Here is a 21,146-nt window from a genome sequence, read left to right as displayed (position 1 = left end):
GTTTATTGATGTCCTGGGAGCACCAACCAAGGGAAGGCACCAACCAGCAAAATGGCACCGAGGGGCGGGAGAAGCAGGGTTTTAAAGGTAGGGGGTGGATAAGGGAGGGATCCATAGCAAACCAACAGGGAGGAACTTAACATAACTGACATACAGAGGTATCCAATAAATACAAAGCAAAGGAGGGGCTCCGGGACCACAGCCAACCACAACCCCCAGAGAGAAGAAGATTCTCAAAAACTAGGAGGAATGGGGGGTGATTGACTGGGCCCAGGAAGGAGAAAAGGTTTACTTATAAGGAGGAATGAGGGAGGAGAAATTACATAACTTAATTGACTGACAAAATCAGGGGCAGGGGTAACCATAGCAACATAACTGTCAGGAGGGCTATGGCGGGAAAACTGGGGAGGGCAGAACCATTTTACATTGGAAGGGGGGGAACGGTACATAAAATGGGGGAGCAATATAAAAAAAAACTTAACAACACACTACAACAAAGGAGAGTGGACTCCAGTCGGGGGCAAAGTCCAGGTTATTTTGGAGCTCAAAGGAGACCCTGAGCCCAGGGGATCCAGCCAGTTGAAGACCCAGAATTGGGGTGTGCAGGCTGTTGTAAAGGGGGGAGTAAACCAGGGAGGGGTTTGCCCACCTGCCAGTGGGGCATACAGGAGGTCGTGGGGATCAGGGAAACAGGCAGGTAGGGGAGGCCAATAAGGGCCACCCGAGGGAGAGCCCTGGTGCCTTAACCTATCACTCAATGCCCTTGGCATAAGTTTCTAGTGGGAGGAGATGGGCTGTCGAGTGAAGGACAGGACACTGGGGAGGGGTTAAGGGAATGATTCAGCAACTTTTGGGGAACAAGGGGAGGAGGTGAGGAGATTGGCATTGAAAAGGAGGGAGGAGGCAGCGAGGCAGAACCATTATAATGGGGGGGGAAACTGGGCCAGACCAAGGTGCAACTTCATGCAACGGAAACATAAGAGAACATAATACAGCAGAGAATGAAAGGAAGAAAAGAGAGGACAGAAGAAGCTTTGCCTTCTTCTTGGAAAATAAATTAAAATAATTAGCTTCTACTTTTGGAACATCAGTGGAAAAAGCTGCTAAGGTGCTCATGTGGTGCTTTCGTCTTGCATGGCTCCACGCTGATGAATTTTGCAGGGGAGTCTTTGCAGCTTGGTGCCCTGGCCAGCCCTGCCAGGTGCAGCTGCTCCCCCACCACTCCTGAGTCAGCACAGGCTGCGGCCTTGATCACAAGGACTTGGTCCCGCGAGAGCATTGCCAGGGAGAGGGGATACTGTACACTGTCACCCTAGTTTAAGATTTTCTAAGCCTTCTGATGTTGCCATTCTTGTAGTGAATTTTCTCACACACTTTCTGTAAATAACTCATTGTTTTGCATTCCTTTATGGAGAAATAGAAGACAGACTGTTAGGTTGACCAGTGTCATTGGAAAAGTAGCACTGTCACCCTCCAATCTGCTGTAACTTTTGGAAAACTATAAATATTGGAGTCAGAAAATAAACTTCCCTTTTTTTCTTCACCTTGAGAACAGTGGTGTGAGCTTGTGTTCTTTCGTGTCCTATAGTGACAGTACACCACATGTCCTGCTGCTCCCTCTGCCCTGAGATTTGGCAAGACCTGCTGCCCAGGGGCTATACCACTGGCTGCTGCTCACGCATTGCTAGGCCACCTGCCTGCCAGATGCCTTCCCAGCAAACCTGGAGGCAGTTGCAGCACACCACCGTGGAGGAAATGTGCCCTGCCAGGGTCGGCCGCCAGCTGAGCAGTGGTCCCCGCACTGCTCACTCCCACTCCGTGTCTGCTCAGCCCCACACTGGTAGGTTGCAGAGGGAGGAGTTTTTGACTCTCAGCAGTTTTCACGCAGAATATGTTCTGTGGCACCACCGCCATGCTGGTGATCACTGTGGTCCGCAAGGTTACACAACCGATCCCGCCCTCTACCCTGGTGGCGCCGTGTCTCTGAATGTCTTGGTCCACAAAAGCATGGCTCCCACTGCCAGCAATAGACTGGCAGCTCCAGGTCTAATGCCCCCGACCCCTGGTAGCGCTGAGCCTTAAGGCACTTGGTGCTGGCAATCCTGCGCTTCCAAAATCCCCCGGTCAACGAGTGCGGCCTTCGCCATCGGCAGCCCCGGGCTCCAGTGCGTTGGATGGCCGCTGTGATGAACAAGCAAAATTAAATTAAAAGTAGGCTGATTATTTCAAAAAGAAAAAGTGCCTGTGTGTTAAAACTGAGAACAACAGAAGATGAGGCCCCAGGATAAGCCTAGGGCCTGCACAACAAGCCAGAGGTAACTGGAACAGTACTGTGTAACAAGGTGTTTCTCTGGACACAAGGTACCCTTGAAAGACCCCAGGTTCTCTGTACTTGTAGCTTACTCTGCGGCCACAGGAGCTGGATAAGTGCTGGCTAGCCTCTCCCTTTGTGACTGGAGGGGGCCACAAGATATGCCACTCCCAGCCTCTCCTTGGGGAACCTCTGGGTAGTGGTGCTGTCTGTGACGTGGGTGGCACAAATGAGAGTGTGCTGCAAAGGCCTGAAGCAAAGGAAGGAGAGAGTGGACACTTGTGTAGATGCCAAAGAAAACTTTATTCCTGGACAGGACCAGGGACAAGTGTCAGAGAGGAGGGGTCTGGGGAGGCACCTATAAAGGGAGTGGGCATGATAGGAGAAGACATAAAGCAACCAATAGGCAAAGGTCACGGGAGGAGTGTGAAACACAGTTGAAGCTAGGAGGATTACACAGGGGAGGGAAGAAGCGCCAGAGGCAAATCACATATCTGGTTAAGGATGATAGACACTGAAAATTCTTGAAATAAAGGGGGGTGGTTACAATGACAGGCAGGGGAAGTGGGCCAGCACCATGAGGGTGGAAAGAAACTTACAAGGGCATAGGGGGAGGAACAAAGGATCAATCACCTCGAGGGGTAAGCCACTGGTGGGAAAAACAGGTGGTAAACAACTTGGGGAGAAACCATTCTGAGGGGATTACATGGGGGGAACTGAGGATCAGACCATTTCTTAAACTATGCAAGGGATAACTAACTTTACAACAGAATTAACATTTTTAAAACACATGACACCACATCTCTCTCTTCTTTGTTTAAAAAGGAAGGAGAAGTGTGATGTGAGAAAAAACAAAGTTCAGTTCTTTTTTATACTTCAGTGCTTTCTGCTTTTCTGCCTTCCCACCATCCATCATTTTCAGTGATAGCCGTGGCAACTACTATCTTGGACGCTGGGGAGGGTTTTGCTGTGGAGGCAGTGACGATTTGCTTCAGTATACCGAAGCACAAGGATAGCAGGAAAAGAATAATAATGAAATAACTAGTGTGTTTTATAAGGGACAACATCCATCTAGAAAGGCCCCAGCTCTTGAACAGGCCCTTAAACCAGGCCTTGCTCTTTTGCTGCATGTTGCCCACCATGCCTTTCATTTCCTGGATTGTAGCCTTCTCTGCGGCCATGGGAGCTGGACAAATGCTGGCTGGCCACTCCTGGTGTGTGGCCAGAGGAGACCACAAGATCTGCCACTCCTGGGTTCTCCTCAAAAACCCTCAGGTAGTGGTGCCATCTGCAGCGTGGGTGGCACAGGCGAGAGTGTAGCTACGAAGTCCTGAGATAAAGGAAGGACAGAGTGGACACTTGTGTGGATGCCAAGGAGCTTTATTTCCCAGGCGGGACCAGTGACAGTGTCAGAGGAAGACGGCTTGGGGAGGCAATGATAAAGGGGATGGGTGTGAAAGGCGGAGACATGAGGGGACCAATACATGAAGCTCAGGGGAGGAGCATGGGACACAGCTGGACCAATAAGGGTTATATAGAGAGGGAAGAGGCTCTGGAGGCAAATCATGCATTGAGTAAGGGATGACTGACACGGAAAATTCTTGAAACAAAGGGGGGTGGTTACAATGATAAAGAGGGCAAGTGGGCAACACCCGGAGGGAGGAAGTAAACTTATAAGGGCACAAAGGGAAGGATCAAGGGATTAATCACCTTGAGGGACAAGCCATTGGTGGGAAAACAAGGGGTAAAAAGCTTAGGGAGAAATCATTATTAGAGAAGTACATGGGGGGAACCAAGGACCAAACCATATTTTTAACTTATAAAAGGAATAACCAACTTTACAACAGAACTCATAAAAACATTTTAAAACACGTGATGCCACAGCACTCAGAACATTGAGGATGACTAAAAATCCACACAAGGCCTCTTAAAATGGAGGCAGCCCACTCAGGAATTCGCCAGCGTTCAAAGAGTCTCTCAAGCCAGTCAGTTGCTTTTTTCTCTGTTTGCATGTCCTTCACCTGGTCCTGGGGTCGTTTTATGTTGGCTTGGATGGAGGTACTATGAGGGGACAGGTTAAAACAGCAACATCTTCACAACCATGGCCATGGGCAAGCAGCAAAAAGTCAATGGCTGCTCGGTTTACAACGTGGCATGTCTGGTGGTCTCTTCATCTGCCAGTACGTCGGACAGCACGGCAGACATAGCGTTTGGCCTGCTTACTAAGCCTGCACCCCAGGTGGGAAAGCTCACTGAGGGCCGCTGCAGCGGCAACCCAAGGGAACAAAATTGATACTGCGACCCTCTTGGTTGTTCCCCAGTTATAAATCTGGCTGTCATAATTTGGTTCGAATTCTTCCTAAGATTACTTTTGACATGCCGATTTGGTGTTCTGTCTCCAGTCGTGCAATAGAGTGATATTTGGGGTGAGGGAAGTCAGCTGGCCAAGGCTGTAGGGACCCCCTTTTATATTGGAGGGGATTCCTGCCCACACCGTATTGTTACGAATATGAACGAGGGCAAACTTTCTCTGGAGAAACAGGTTCTTCTTTATTAAAACAGTTGCAAAGAACGGAGTACCCAGGATAAGCCCAAGCACCCACACAGTGAGCCAAATCCAGAACAGTGTGCTAACCCCAAGTGCACTGGGTTCTCCCCAGAAAACAAGCATCCTAAAAGAAGAACCCTGATCCAACCAAACTCCCCCCATTTATAGCCCCCTTTGAGTCTAGGATTGGTCCATTTTGGATCCTCATGATGATTGGTCCATTTCCAGGCTTCTCATTGATCTTTAATGCCGTTCATTCTCGACCAATCATTTCTGCAGGGCTTCGAATGATTGGTCAGATCTTCCATCCAATCCCTCTTTGACCTCGCCTTGCCCCGCCAGACCACTGTTCCACCAAAACCTGGACTCTTCTCCTAGAACATTCTAATCAGCTCCCCCCCCCACCACCTCCCAGCATAATACAATTAATGTAATTAATACAATATAATTGAACTATACCCTTATTTAACATAACTTCAATTTTACCTATAACAACTCCCCCTTATAAAACTTTGATTGGGCTTTAGCCCACGTCAACGTCCTAACAGTGTCTTGACAGTTATTAATTAGTTTCTTAACCAGTCTTTTAATCAGTGCTTTAACATGTTCCTTCTTCAATCATGTTTAGTTGTCTCACTGTCTGGTAAATCTTCTTCATAAGCCGCATGTCTTAGTTCTCCTTTAATCGGTTTCCTTTCTGAACAGATCCATTTTTCTTTTACAGGGCGTTCCCCAACAATTTCTGTTTAAAAATTCCCTATATTTTTGAATAGCCAATACATGATGCCGTCCTCTATACAGGCAGTTAATGATAAAAAGTTGATACAATTGGGGCTCGGATTTGAGTGTGTTCTGAGGATGGCTGTCCGAGACTCTTCTGCATACAGAGGATGATAGCATTTTTCACACAATTGTATCGCCCCCTTATTGATGCTGATAAGTAGGAGGATCAATAGAACTGGGCTTCTGGTACAGGCTACTCTCTCATTCATGTCACCCCTCCAGAGAGGATCAGTGACGTTTTTTGGCAAGAGTATATCCTGATCTGGTCTTGCCCCGTGTCTCTTCTCTTTCCTTACTACTGTGCCGTTCTTACCACTTAGTGTTGCAAGAGTCTACTTCCTCTTTTGTATCAACCTGTTCTTTCTTTCTTTTAGGGCCAGATTGCTAGGTGCTTGGGAGAATGCTCTATCGCTTCTCGGATCACAGGATCTGTAACCGGGAATACCAGAGATTAAAACATGGTTTTGATAATTCATATAATCTCACTCTCATATATAAATATCAATGTTAAAAACTTGTCAAATAAATATCTTATAATACATCTAACAGAGTTCTTATTGTAACTTACAGCTTATGTGATTCTTATGGTGTTCCTGATGTCTTCTTTAACCTATCTGTAGAGGGAGATCATCTCTCAGGAGCAGAAACGGGCCCTTTTACTCTTGTGACATTGTCCATCCTTGTTCTTGCATCCTAATGGCTGTTTCTGTGATGAGTAAAACTTGAAATAGACTTTCCCATTTTGGAGTTAGTAGTTGTTCTTTCCAGGTCTTAATTAACACTCAGTCACCAGGCTGGAATTTGTGGATTTTAAAATCAATAGGAGTACTTTGAAGAAGGTATCCCTTGTTCCTTAATTCCTCTAAAGTGCAGGTTATGGTCTTTATATATTTTCTCATGCCTAATTCTCCTTCTTCATACGTTTCCGTATCATTGCCTGAAGTAGTTAAGAAAGGTAAACCAAACATCATCTCATATGGAGAAATTCCTATATCTGCCCTTGGCTTAGTCCTTATTCTCAATAATGCCAGAGGGAGACTTTTGCTGCCTCTAGGGGCATGGCGTCCCGGGTCGAGGACGACTTGGTGGCAGCACCCCTGCCACACGAACCACAGCACACACAGACACCAATGTGGTGGATGGTGAAATGACATTTATTAACGGCTAGTCAGGGTAATTTATAACAGGGGATAACAGTAGGGTAATGGTAAAAGGGGGGGGTTTCGGGTTTCGCCTGAGCATAACATCACGTTATCTTGAGTGTGACATCTCGTGATATCTTAAGCCCACATTTCCCCCCCCTTTTATGACCAGCTAAAAACATAAAAAATGGTGAGGTTAAAACTGACAAGTGGGAAACGTGTAACCCGTAAAGTGCACTGAACTTGAACAATGTAACAAACTGGTAACAGGCTTGCGACTGTAAATGTTTAACAAACGAAAAGCTATCTATCTCTAACTGGTTTTTCTAAAAAACAACACGAACTTGTTTAAAATGTAAGGTGATCAGTCATGGGGGCTGACTGAACCATGACTTTGAGTATTTTCGCAGGACCCCTTCAATTTTTTTTGTTGACACCACAGTACTGACCTATTCTACCAGAGTCTGCAGCCTGTTTGATCTTAAAACTAGAGAGATTTGGAGAGCTCATGTCCGGACTCATGTTCTCTCCAAAACGCCCTTTGAACCTTTGATGCAGGAAAAGCTCTGGGTTGATTGGTATTCCATCCAAGTAGAGTCAGAACTTGGCCAGAGTTCAAATTCTACTTGATGGATACCATTTAGAACAAGGATATTTTTGCTGAGATTTTTTTTCCCCAGTCCTTCTCTGCGCCAGCCTCTCACTGAGTTCTTCCCGGTGTGGTCTGCTATCGCACTGCTTCATGATTTTTTACAGCCTTCTGGAAGCAGGGTATACGGGCTGCGGGGGTGTCTGAGGATCCAGTCCTGCAAGACAAACTTTACAGATTTCATTAGTTTTTGGCTTGAAGGTCTGGTTTTACTGACTTAAGTGGGCACCATTTAATTTTACTATCTTTCTTTACGGCTATGTACCCTTGCCCTGTGAGCACCACCCTCCAACCCATTTCCCACTCTCCTAACTAATTTTTAATTGCTACTTGTGGGCCTTCCTCTAGTGCCTGGGTGGCCCAGTACCTCTGGGCAGGACTTTTGGTTTCATCTGCCCTTGGGAACTGATTTAGTGCCAGCAGGGCGGTTGCTAGGATTCGCACTTGACCTTTTGGTGGGATGGAATTGGTGAAACGTTCTGTTTTTGCTAGCACCTCCAGTTTACTTTTCAAGGTCTGGGTAGCTCGTTTGACGATGGCCTGTCCGGTGCTGTTTTATGGGATGCCATGTGTTGCAGTGTGTTGCAATATCCCGTTTTAAACTTCCCAGACCCTTCCCTAGGTGTGGCAATACCTCTCTTCCCCTTCCCCCCCTCGGCCCCTGCTGGGCTGTCAATCAGGCTTAACATTCCAGCAAGGCCGTCTTGTGGTTGGTCACGTTCAAAGGATGCAATCCAGGCCTGGCGTCATTGGCCTGTCTAGGTGTCCCTCGTCCCTTGAGACCCTCCTCCTCCCACCTGGTTGGTGCCTCACCTGTCCCTTCCCCTCCCCCTGTCCCTGGACTTAAATTGACCAAGGACCGTGTGCTCGCCATTCTGTTAGAGCTGTTACCTGAGATTCAGACCTCTGTGACCATGCAATAAAACTCTGCATATAAACCCTCCAACAGAATCCATCGCCTTTCTCTTCACCATTGCCTGAAGCCTTCCCACCTGAGGTAAACTGAGTTTCTACAAGCCTGAACTTGTTTCAGCTCCCAGCTGCAATCTCCAGCCAGCTAAAGGTGTCTCTGAGGTGAAATACCACAGTTACCACCTTTGGCCTAGCAGCAAGGGTCAGACTAGCCCAGGCACAATCTACCTGCTAATATTGGGATTCATATTCCAATAGCCATGGACTAAAGTTATCCCCTACCTTGATGCAAATGTCTTTACTGATTTCGAGATGAAACTTGGACCATTATCTGTTTTGATCTGCCTTGGGATGCCTGGCCATGCCATGGCCGTTAACCAGTGCTGGACAGCCGCCCTGGAATCAGTTCTTTGGTGTTGTGTGGCTACAGTTATTCCACTGTAAGTATCCACTGTTACTGCAAGCCATGCTCGGGGTCTCATCAGCTGGCATAATGTAAAATTTGTCTGCCTTGGTGCCCATAAGGTTGACACCACTGGACCGTAATGGTGACCTGAGACAGTAGGGGCATGAGGAGACAAAGTGCCTTGCATCAGTGACAGAGATCCTGTATTTTCTCACGAGTGCTCTGGCCCCTACATGTAGGGATTCATGCAGCTGGCAGGCTTTTCTCAGGATCCGCGGCCCTTTTGTGATGGCATCTGCTTTGTTGTTGTCAACCTGAAAGAATCCCTTGACCGGACTGTGGCTGTTGATATGGATGACTGACACGGTGCCCTTTCGCAAATAGAGTGCTTCTTCCAGTATCACCGCCACTGTGGACAGTGGGGGGATGGAGAAGAGGCAGTCCTTGATGTCGAGCATTGCGCAAGGCTGTCCTTTTGGCACCATAGAATTCATTGGCAACGAAGTTTGCACAGGGCCCATCGGCTGGATTTTTTGTTCGCCTCTCGCAGGTCATGTAGGAGACAGAATCCTTCACCAGACTGTTTGGGTATGACAAAGATGGGGGAGTTCCATGGGCTTGTGGAGGGCTCAATGTGGTTTTGCTGTAGCTCTCAGGTAATTAATTCAAGAAGGGCAGTCATTCTAGGCTTAGAGGCCACTGCTTGACCCACACTGGGTCTAGTGTTTTCCATACCAATTTGATGGGCAGTTGTGGGTATGAAGCAGTGGTCCTCAGAACAAATTTGTCATTCTGACATCTAATAGGGTCAGGGCATCCCTTCCTAGCAAGGGTGGACATTCAGACATCACATATGGGGATAGGGTGATGGTTGTCCCCAGTCCCCTCTCCGTGCAAAGCGTCAGGGCAACGAGCTGGGTGCTTTTTCGGGCGCAGGACAGTCCTCCTACCCCGCCTATCATGGGGGCCTCTTCCAGCTTCCATTGTGAAGGCCAGTGTATGTTGGGGATCACGGTGACGTCCAATCCTGTATTGACCCAAAAAGGGATACAGACAGCAGGGCCATCAGAGTTGCTATGGAGACGGCAGATAGCCCACACCATTAGTTGGTGTCTGCCCAGCTTCACAGCGAAAGCCACCCATGGGTCTCTCTCCCACGCCTTCATGGCCAGGGCCACCCAGGGGCCTTGTCCCCAGGGAGCCATTCTTGGTATTCCTGGGGTGTGGATGGGCATGACTGGGCCTTTGGTCAGGCTGTGAAGTTGACTGTGGGAGGGGGCAGTGGGTGTGGGAGTTCTGTTGCCCCTTTGACAATTGGCACAGCCGGGCCGGTTCACATTCCAAGTGGGGGGGGCTGTATGCTGCCCGGGCGCCCCCTCCCCCTCCGGTTTTCCTGATCCTTGGGCTTGCACTCCCTAGTGAAATGCCCCCTCCTTCCACACGTCCAGCGTGGCCTTCTAGGTCCCATCTGGCGTGGGGGAACGGCTGTTGGTGGGTATCCTGACCGAGGGCAGTTTGCTGCTATATGCCCTGCTTGGCGACACTTAAAGCGTGCCATTATGCTAGTCATAGCAGTGTGAACAGCTGCCTGAATTGGGGCTAGGTGTTCCTCTTTAATGACATGCCTAATCACGTCTGCTATGGTAGCCCCGGGTGGTAGCGACCATAAGATGTCCTTTGTGGCGGTATTACACTGCTGGTGCAGGCACTCCACCAGCACAGGGCCCTTTGCCTCTGACGGTAGAGCGGAAGAATCAATTGCTGCCTGGAGGCGGTCCACAAACTGTGTGAAACCTTCGCTTTCGTTCTGCTTTATAGTGGACCATGGCGATGGTCTGGCAATGACCTTAGACACAGAGCGAATGGCCTCTCTGGCAGCTCGGGTTGTTGCCACTACCTCGGGGGCCCGAAGGCCCTCAGCCTGCGCCTGGGGGGTGATCATAGTCGGGTCTGTGCCCATTAAGTGCTGCAAGCTGGAGCCATGCAGTGCATGGTCTGCTCCGGTCACCAAGGACAGCTGCCTTGCACAGTTGTCTTCCCACTCCTGTTTAAAAACAATCATTCCTGCCCCATCAAAAATTAACCTGCATGTCTGTTTGATATCAAATGGAAGCATGTCATCCCCTCCAAAAACACTGTCGATGAGAGTGGAGTCCATTGCTGAATTAATCCCTTTGTCTGCAATCGCTCTTACAATGACCTGGACATCCTTGGGGTTCACAGGTGTATAAGTTCTTTGATTTCCACCTGCCCTCCCCCACCCAGACGGGAAACACTAGCTTGGCTGAAGAGGCCCACTCAGCACATGCTATTTTAATTCTCCTCCAGTCCGTAAGAGGGGCTTGTCCCTTTCCTAGTTTTCCCCTGACCCAAGCAGGAGAATTGTGGTGGCTACCCTTACATGCCCTCACTCCCTCTTCTTTTGAATCAGAGTGATCAGAGTAAGAGTCGGGATCAGCAATGGACCACTTGCGAAACCACTCATCCTAGCTCGAGTCTGACTCTGTCCTGGAACTCGACTGGCTGGAGATTTCCGGGCTCCAGGCCCTTTTTGCCAGGCTCCGACCCTGCCCCTTTGGCTCAGTCCCGGGCCGCTCTCTTCCTCTAGGCTCACCTCGTCTCCTGCTGGGGGAGGCCAGTGCCCTGTAATGAGATCTCCAGTGCATATTCCGAATGGTGCCAGCTCTGATTATTCTGTTACACCCACGCCTGTCTGCGCTACCTTGTAGCTCTTCTCCGTCTCTGCTGGTTGTGCCCGCGTCTACGTTCCCCCCCTTTCGGGGGCCCGCTGCTCCACGGCGCATACAGCGGAGGCCCCGCCCAGGCTCCGTCAGAGTCTGAATCAGTGGTGGCACCCCCTGCCTCCAAGCTAACGGCTGTGTTCCACATCCCCAACATAATGGCGAGGGTCTGTACCCCTGAGCTAACAGCCCTGCTCCGTGCCCCTGACTTAACAGTGGGGCTCCGCGCCCCTGGGCTAACAGTCCCCCTCCACGCTCCTGGGCTAACGGCCCCGCTCCGTGCCCCTGATTTAACAGCTGGGCTCTGTGCCCCTGGGCTAACAACCCCACTCCGTGCCTCTGACCTAACGGCCGCCTCTCTCGCTTCCTCCAGCAGCCCATCCCAAAATGATCGCTTTCTCCCTGTAGCCAAGGTGCCTGGGCTCAGGAGTTGCAAAGAGCGTTCCCACGGCTGCAAATCTTCACACTCAGTGGACCCACAATCGCTCGTACCTTGGTGGGGCCTGTCCCGCAAGCAGCCCTGGGTGGCCTTCCACTTTCCCTGCTCCCACTGAACTTGCTGAGCCTCTTGCAGAGCCTGCATGACCTTGCCACCCAATTTTAGATTCCACCCCGAGCCTGAGGACATAGTCTCCTCCGCTAGGGCTCCGGTACAACCATCCCACACTTCTGGGTGGAGGACATCCCCCGGCTGCCCAAGTACCCCAATACGCAGGAGCCTTGGCACTATAAGAATAAAGTCTCCCAGCTCACCATCTATGCCCCACAGTCTATGAATTTTTAAAATGACCTTTGAAAGGGATTCCATCCTCTCCGCTCGTTTTGCGGCATGAGACCTCTTTCACCAGACTGGCGCAAGCCCTCCTCCTTTGCCGATTGTGACACAAGCCCTCCTCCTTCGCCGATCGTGACGCAAGCCTTCCTCCTTTGCTGGCCGCAAGTGTGAGCCTTCCTCCTTCACCAATTTTCAGTGCAAGACTTCCTCTTCTGCTGCCCCGGTGCGGGACTTACTCCTTCGTCGGTCCTAGGCACAAGCCTTCCTCTTTCACCGATTCTCAGCGCAAGATTTTTCCCTCCATCGGTCCTCCGGGAGCGTCCTCCCCGCCAGAGACAGTCCCGCTGTTACAGCTGCCGTTCCCTCGCCCAGGCGATTCCCACTTCCGGGATCGTTCCTGGGTTCTCAGCACCACTTGTTGCCGCCACTAGGGGCGTGGCGTCCTGGGTCAAGGACGGCTTGGTGGCAGCACCCCTGCCACACGGACCAAAGCACACACATACACCAATGTGGTGGACAGTGAAATGGCGTTTATTAACAGCTAGTCAGGGCAATTTATAACAGGGGGTAATGGTAGGGTAATGGTAAAAGGGGAGATGTTTCGCCTGAGCATAATATCGCATTATCTTGAGCATGACATCTTGCGATATCTTGAGCCCACAGGAGACATCATAACCAATTCATTTTTGTTTCTTCTGTTAATTTTGTGAGAGTTAAGAGTCTGGTTCATTCTCTCTACTCCTCCGGAATTTTGAGGTCTCCATGGGGTATGAAATCTCCAGATTATATTTAAGACCTCTGTTATTTGTTGTAGTATCTTGGTGGTAAAATGAGGACCTCTGTCAGAGTCAATAGTGTTAAGCATTCCATATGGGCGTATGATTTGTTCTAATAAGATTTCACTTACAGTCTCGGCCATTGCTCTTGTGGTTGGGTATGCCTCCACCCAATGAGTTAGATGATCTATTATCACCAGTAAATACTTAGATCTCTGTACTTGTGGTAACTCAGTAAAGTCTATCTATACACATTGAACTGGCCTTTTCGCTAATTCTCTACCTCCTTGAGGTAATTTTCTCTTTACTTTTCTATTTATTTTCTGACATTTATCTTCTGACATACCATGCATTCTCGAGTTATAATCTTGGCAATTTCCCACACCCCAATACACACATAAGTTCTCATAAAGTGATCGTGTAAAGCTTGAGTACCCCAATGGGTTGAGGCATGTAAGTCCTCTAATATCTTTCTGGTTAATGCCTTGTTTAATACTTGTCTACCGTCTGGCATCCTCCATTCTCCTTTTCCATTTTGGACTGCACCATGTTTTAGTAATTCCTCTTGCTCTTTTTCATTAAATACAGGGATCTCCTCCTTTTCTTGATCTTCCTCATTTCCATCTCCTACTTCATTTAACTTGAAGATATTTTCAGAATCTTCTAGATTTTTTTTTGCAGTTACATCTGCCAGGTTGTTCCCTTTTATTCCTCTAGTATCGCCTTTTTGATGTCCCTTTATATGTACAACTGCAATTTCTTTTAGTCCTTTCAAGGCTTCTAACACTGCCTTTATGAGGCCTTCATGAATAAGGGTTTTTCCCTTTGAGTTGACAAATCCTCTCTCTGCCCAGATCTTCTCAAAAGTATGTACTACCCCTTAGGCATATTTAGAGTCAGTGAATATGGTACCATTCCTTTGATCATGCCATTTTAGCCTTTTTAATGTTACGTATAGTTCACAGCATTGTGCAGACCAACTATTGGGAAGCTTTCCTTTTTCTGTGACTGTCATTGTATTTACAATAGCATACCCTGATATTCGCTTACCATCTGTTATCCATGATGAACCATCTATAAAGAGCATATCTCCTTCAGGTAAAGGTAGTTCTAATAAATCTTCTCTAACTTTTATCTGCAAGTCTATGGTTTCAAGGCAGTGATGTTCCAATTCTTACTTTGGTTCTCTGTATAAAAATTGTGCAGGATTTTGGATCTTTGTTGTTAATTCTATATTTTCACTTTTGTTTAATATAAATTCATATTTTAAAAGCTTGCTATCTGAAATCCATTGGCAGGCTTTCTTACTTACTATAACTTTATATCCTGCGGAGTATACACACTGATCTTGTTTCCTAATGTCAACTTGTAACCTTCCTCCACAAGAGTTACAGTTCCAGCCACTGCCTAGAGACAAGTGGGCCAGCCTCTAACTACCGGATCCAGCAATCTGGAGAGATAAGCAATGGGTTTTCGCACCCCACACCATTCTTGTACAATAACTCCATAAGTTTTCCTTTTTCTACATTGATGAATAGTCAAACAGTCTATTTAAACCTGGTAAACTTAGTACCGGAGCATTTGCCAACTTTTCTTTTAGGTCTTCTAACTTTTCTCATCATTTTCATCCCAGTTTATGGGCTTATTTTCAACTGATTTTTCATATAGAAATTTGACTGATTTTGTGTGTCCATCTATCCATAATTTACAATACCCAATTAATCCTAGTAATTTTCTCACATCTATTTTTGGTTTTGGTGCTGGCAATGATAGTATTTCCTGAATTTAGTCAGCATCTAATCTCTTACATCCTTTCCCAATAATATGGCCTAGATACTTTACTTCCGGTTCCACAAATTGTAACTTTCTTTTAGATACTTTTAACCCCTTTTCCCCTAGAAGTTCAGTAAATTATCAGTTGTTGTTTGTACCTCTTCTTTCTGTTCCCCAGAAATTAATAGATCATCTACATACTGTAGGATTTGAGATCCTTTTTCAGGTATAAACTCCTTCATTAGTTCTTCTAGGGTTTGGCTGAATATGTTTGGTGAATCTGTGAATCCTTGAGGCAGCCTTGTACACTGTAATTGTTGTTTTCTCCCGGTTTCCTCATCTTCCCATTCAAACGCAAACCATTTTCTACTTTCTTTCTCAAGCGTACAGGACCAAAAAGCATATTTTAACTCTATAACACTAAATCATGCATGTATCAATGGTACTTTGCTCAATGAATTATACAGGTTGGCTACTACTGGATATTGAGTAACAGTTTGCTTATTTACTTCTCGTAAATCTTGGACTAATTAGTATGTTTCAATTGGGTTTCTTTATGGGTAATATTGGGGTGTTATGTGGAGACATCCATGGTTCTAAGATTCCTTCTTTAATTAAGTCTTTAATTACAGGTGTTAATCCCTGTTTCCCTTGTATGGAAATTGGATATTGTTTAACTCTTATTGGGGAAATGTCAGGTTTCATTTTGATTTCTATGGGTGGAATTTCTAACAGTCCATGACCCCCTCCTTCTGCCCACACTCTCAGATGTATCTCTCATCTTCTTTTAGAACCATCATTTTCATTGCCATACGTTTTCCTTCAGGGACTACCCCTATTCTTAACTGCACTTGTAAATCCTGCCCTAAGAGGTTAGAGTCTAATTCAGGCATATAGAGCAGGTCAGCACAGCCTTCTCTGAAACTTCCTTTTATAGATACTTCTTCAATAATAGGTACTTCAAAAGGGTTATTCTCAGCACTTTTAACTTCACAGGTTTGGTTACTTTATTTGCATCCCTTGGGAATCTTTGAAATACTTGAATGATCTGCTCCAGTATCCACTAAAAATTCCATTTCCTCACTCTGAGGACCAATTTCTAGGTTTACCAGGGCTCCTTTTGATGTCCAATATCATCCCTCAGAGCATAGAGCCCCTGACATCCCTAGTCCTCTCCTTCCAGGCTTCTCCCTAAGGTGTCTTGTTCCTGAGCAATAGCCTCATCCATCTTTCTTTTTCTGCAGAAATTTCTGGTATGTCCTTTCTTACCACAATAAAAGCATATGATTTCTGCCCAAGGTGGTCTTTTCTCGGGCCAAGGGGACTTATTATCTCTGTCTGGCTCATACCTCCTACTTGGCTGATCTTTAAACCCACTTATTCTGAGATCTGTGTACTTGCTTCTTCCATCACCTGGTGACTCACTATTCTCAAATGTAGCACTCTCTCCTAGCTACTGCTACCATAATTTTTGCTTTTGTCCTGGTCTTGTCCTCATTCCTCCTTAGATTTACTTTTTGTACTTCTCTTAATAACTCGTTCATTCCTTTTTCCTGCCAATCATCTAACTTGTCCAATTTCCTTCGTATATCCACCCAGGCCTAAGTTACAAATTGGGTTTTAACTAAAACTTGTGCTTGTGGACTACCTGGATCCACACTTGAGTATAACTGAAAGTTTCTTTTTAATCTTTCTAACCAGGCACTGGGTGATTCATTTCGCTCCTGTTGACTATAAAATGCCAATCTTGAGCTATTTGTTCTTGGGACTGCCTCTCTTATCCCTCTTACAATTAATGTGCTGTATTGGTTTGTGCTCGCTCTTCCCTCTTCCTGGTTTGGATCTCAATTAGGTGGGTTACTAGGCATTTTATCTTCCCCTCTAGGACCCCCTCTCTTTTCTCTTTCCCAAATCCTCATACCTGCGGTATGAATCATTTGTATTTCTTTAGAAGAGAACAATATTTCTAGAATAGAATTTAATTCCTCCCACGTAAAGATGTTAGGCCCTAAGAATTGGTCTAATTGATGGGAGATGCCTATTGGGTCTTCTAATAAAGTTTTTTAAAATTTCTAACTTCAGAGGTGGTTAATGGGGCATTCAGAAAACCAATAGCGCCTCTGCCCCCCCCCCCCTCCCCCATAGGCACTTCCCTTAGAGGAAACAACTTTTCCATTGTCCCACATTCATCTTGAATTTTCTTTGCTTGGAATCTTGTATTATACTGATGGCTTGCTCTGAGCTCATCTGGTTCAATTAGCTTCTTTTCCTCTATATCTTTACAGTAACAGGCCTTTTTCACTCCCTGTCTTTCTGTTCACAAACTGTCCTCCTGCTTTTGACTCTCAGTATGTTGGGGTACAGAGGATAAATAAAAAGGAATGCTTTGTGATGTTCCAGGAATAAGAAGAGGGGAAGAGGCACTTTGGGTTATGGGTTGAAGTATGGGGGAAAAATAAAGAGGGGTATTTTGGAAAGTTTTGGGAGCCAAGACTGGGGTATGGACACTCTGAGTGGTACTAGAGACCGGTGTCTGGGTACTTGAGGAACTGGAGGGAATTTGCAAAACTGAAGGAGTGCTAGAATGGGCAGATTCTGATATATTTGGGAAGGTAGGTGATACAGAAGAGGGGATGCTGGGAACAGGACAACTTGAATTAAAAGGTTGAGGTGATTTTAAAACTCCTATGGGAGTAGATACTGAAATTGCATCCACTTCGTCAGATGGTACCAAGGGGTACAAGGTTGGAGGGGGAGGAGGTAGGTGGTCTATAGGAGGAGTCGGAGGAGGAGATAATGGGAGGTAATCTAAGGGATCAGGAGGGGGAGATGGAGGAAGATGGTCTAAAGGATCCCACCTCCTTTCTAGTAGCTAAGTTTCTTCTTTTTCTTCTTCTCTGGATACTTTATATAATTTTATTTCCTCTTCCTGTTTCTCCCTTTCTAACCAACATTTAGCATATCTAATCTCTTAGTTGCAAGGTTGTATTCCCATATTGACCTATCTAATTAAACCTATACATAGCCATCTTTCTTTTGTCCTGTAGGGCAAATAAATAGGTCCTTCAGCAATACTCTTATTAGGCCATGTTTTTGTACAGTATCTTATCATTTTTATCTTATCTAGATCATTCATTCCCTCATTAGTATTCCAATTATTTAAAAGTTCACCTAAAGGACTACTAGGAGGTATTTTCTTAAAAACTTCCTTCCCTTTTCTCTTCCTGTTGGCACCTTTTCCAGCACACTGTCCCATCTTTAACTAGCAATTGGTATCCAAATACAATTTTTTTTTTCTAATAAGGGATACGTATTAGTCATAAATGAGGAAGAGAAAATAAATGCGCTGGGGCGTACTTGGCCCTAATGTCCGGCTAGCAATGCGGGAGGGAGGTGGCCGACACCCCCGGCGCATGTATTGCCAGCCCCCCCTCGGCGTCTTGGCCTTGGGCTGGGCTGGATGCACGGTGTGGATGGAAAGCGCAGAAGGACGAAGAAAGAGGCGTCCACTAGCTGGGGGCTAACTCCGATTTATTGAAGGGTTGGATGACACTGACCGAGAGGGAGAGTGCCAACCAGCAAATGGCCTCGAACAGGGGGGAAAGCAAGTTTTTAAAGGGAAGGCGTGGAGAGAGGAGGGAAGCCCAACTAGCCAACCAGGGAGAAGTACAAACATAACTGACATGAGGAACTAACCAATTAATACAACACAAAGGAGGGGCCCCGGGACCACAGCCAACCACAGCCCCCAGAGAGGCGAAGCTTCCAGAAAGCTGGGAGGAGTGGGGGGTGATTGACTGGGCCCAGGGAGGAGAAAAAACTTACAAATAAGGTATGCAGGGGAGGGGTAATTATATAACAAAGGGAGATTGGCAGTTGAGGGGGAAGGGGGTAACCAGGGAAACCAACTGTCAGGAGAGGCAGTGGCGGGAAAATCAGGGAAGGGAGGAACCATTTGTACACAAGCAGGGGGGAAATACATAAAATGGGGGAATAACTGGGGAAATTAAATAACACAACACAACATCTCCCCATTTCTTAACAAATAAAATAAAAAGAACATAAGAGTCCATATGAACTTAAACTTCGGGGACCCGCGGCTGGTCCGGCCAATCCTCGCCTTCCTCGAGCTGGGGCTCGTCCGCCCATAGGTGGTCAGCGGGCGGCACAGTTGACCCCTCCTCATCTGCAGCTTCTTCGGCCTCTGAGGAGAGGTCCCCCAGCTCGATGTGCTCTTTGGCGGGCACTGCGGCATGGTTGATGGTGGGCGATGTGGCTTTAGATACCAGTCTCTGGACCAGACCGCGGATCACCATGATGAGAACTGAAAACATAATCAAACTCAAGACAACTTTAATAATAGATTCTAGAATAGAAGTGGCCCACCCGCTCAGGCCCCAACCCTTGAAAAGGTCTCCCAGCCAGTCCGAGGTCTCATGTCGGACTTGGTGGACTAGGTCTTGGAGTTTTCAGATTGATTGTCTGGTGTCCTCGGCTCGGGTGGACAGGTTCAAGCAGCAGAGGCCCTCAAACTCCTCGCAGCGGTGGTGATGTAGCAGCAATAGAAAATCTATTGCTGCTCGATTCTGGAGTGTCGCCTTCCTTGTTATTTCCTCGTCTGATAGGAGGTCGTATAGCGCGGCTGATGTAAAATTGGCTTGTTTTGCTACCCAACACTCCAGGCGGCCCAATTCTCCTAGAGCCTTCGCCACCAATACCCAAGGCAATAGGATGGTAAAGGCGACAGACTTTAGTGAGACCAATGAGTAATTTCGGCATCACAGTCCTCGGTGAGATCTTTAAGATCTCTTTTTGATCTGCTCAATTCGGACGTGATGTTTGACCGTTTCCAATCAATAATTTGGGACATGTTAGGTGTAAACAGCGTCAGCCAGCCGAAGGTGCACGGCCCTCCGACCAGGCCAGAGGGGATGCCTGCCCACGCTCGGTCTCCGCAAATTAAAAACACACCCCGAGGAAGGGAGTAAGGGGTCCGGCCAGTAGTGGTGGGGCTGAGGATTTTCAAAACGGCCTGGCACCACTGCTTAGCCTGGTATTCTATTTTGGATTGCAGGACCACCTCACTGCCCTTCTCTACGGGGGTGATGGTATAATCAAATTGAAAGCAAACAGAGGCGTTGGTGGAGCCGAGTAGATGTAATTCTGTGGGCTCAGAGGTTGCAGGGACTAGCCTGAACACTCCGTCTCTCCAGGCATTCGAGGGGTCAAAACTGGGGAGGATTGTGAGGCTCTGGGCCAAAATGGGGGAAAAGGAACGCTGGAAAGTGGAAGGGAACTCGCCTGGAGAGAAGGGGATCCCTACAAGGCAAGACGACATCGGGTCCTCTGCTGCGCTGGTGTCCAGGCAGATGCTGTCCTGTCCGAGCGACTGAGCTAAGGCACGCCAGACATTGACCTTGGGCTGGGGAACAACCCACGGCTCCGTAGGTGGCATCAGGAGCCAGCAGGTCATTATCAGGGCAAACAGCATCCTGGAGTTTGGGGCCAGCGGTGGTGTAGCGGGGGCCATTAGGGAGACGTAACTGAAACGACAGAAAATGGTAAAAGTATACCGAAATCATAAGTACAGTTCCTCCCCAAAAAGCCAACTTAAATAAAACATTCTGGGTGACATGTCAGGGACTGGGGGAGAACAGGAAGAGGCATAGAGGAGGAGGTCCAGTGGTGGAGGAGAGGCTGGAGGGGAAGGCTCTTCCTCCAATGAGGGACGGTCCAGAGGAGCGGATGGTAGGTGGTGGTGCCTCCTCCGTCGCCGCCAACACACCTGCCGAACTTGTGGTATAGTCCCTGCTTTTGTCCTCTGCTTTGGGACGAAGGGCCTTACCCACTTTGATGGAACCCACTTGGGACCTGAGGGGGTAGACACGCAAGCGTATCCCCTCCCCCAGGTCACCAAGCCGAAGGGGCCCTCCGTCCGCCAGGTCTCCAGATCCTTGACCAGAACCGGAGGCCTGACTTTAGGCTGCAGCTGCTGGTGGCTGCCGAAATGCCGGACCACTGGAGGATTCTGGCTGTCAAAAGAGCAGTTAAGGAAGTAAAGAGTGTACAAGGCTCTCGACAGCCGGACGTGGGGGGTCTCCACCTTCATTGCCGGTTGCTGGTGGGACAGGGTCTTCTTAAGGCTCTGGTGGGCCCTCTCCTCTCCCTGTCGGGGAATAGGGGATGCCAGTCTTATGGACTATTCCCCATTGCTGCAGGAAGCTCCGCAGCTCCTTAGAAGTATACGCAGGGCCGTTATCAGTTTTTAAGGCCTTAGGGATGCCCAAGACAGCGAATGCCAGAAGCGGATGCCTCTGAACATCCGCTGCC

Source organism: Melospiza melodia, chromosome Z (assembly GCF_035770615.1).
Source record: "Melospiza melodia melodia isolate bMelMel2 chromosome Z, bMelMel2.pri, whole genome shotgun sequence".
Taxonomy (NCBI): Eukaryota; Metazoa; Chordata; class Aves; order Passeriformes; family Passerellidae; genus Melospiza; species Melospiza melodia.
The sequence above is the reverse complement of the archived record's forward strand: the minus strand, read 5'-3'. Positions refer to the sequence as shown.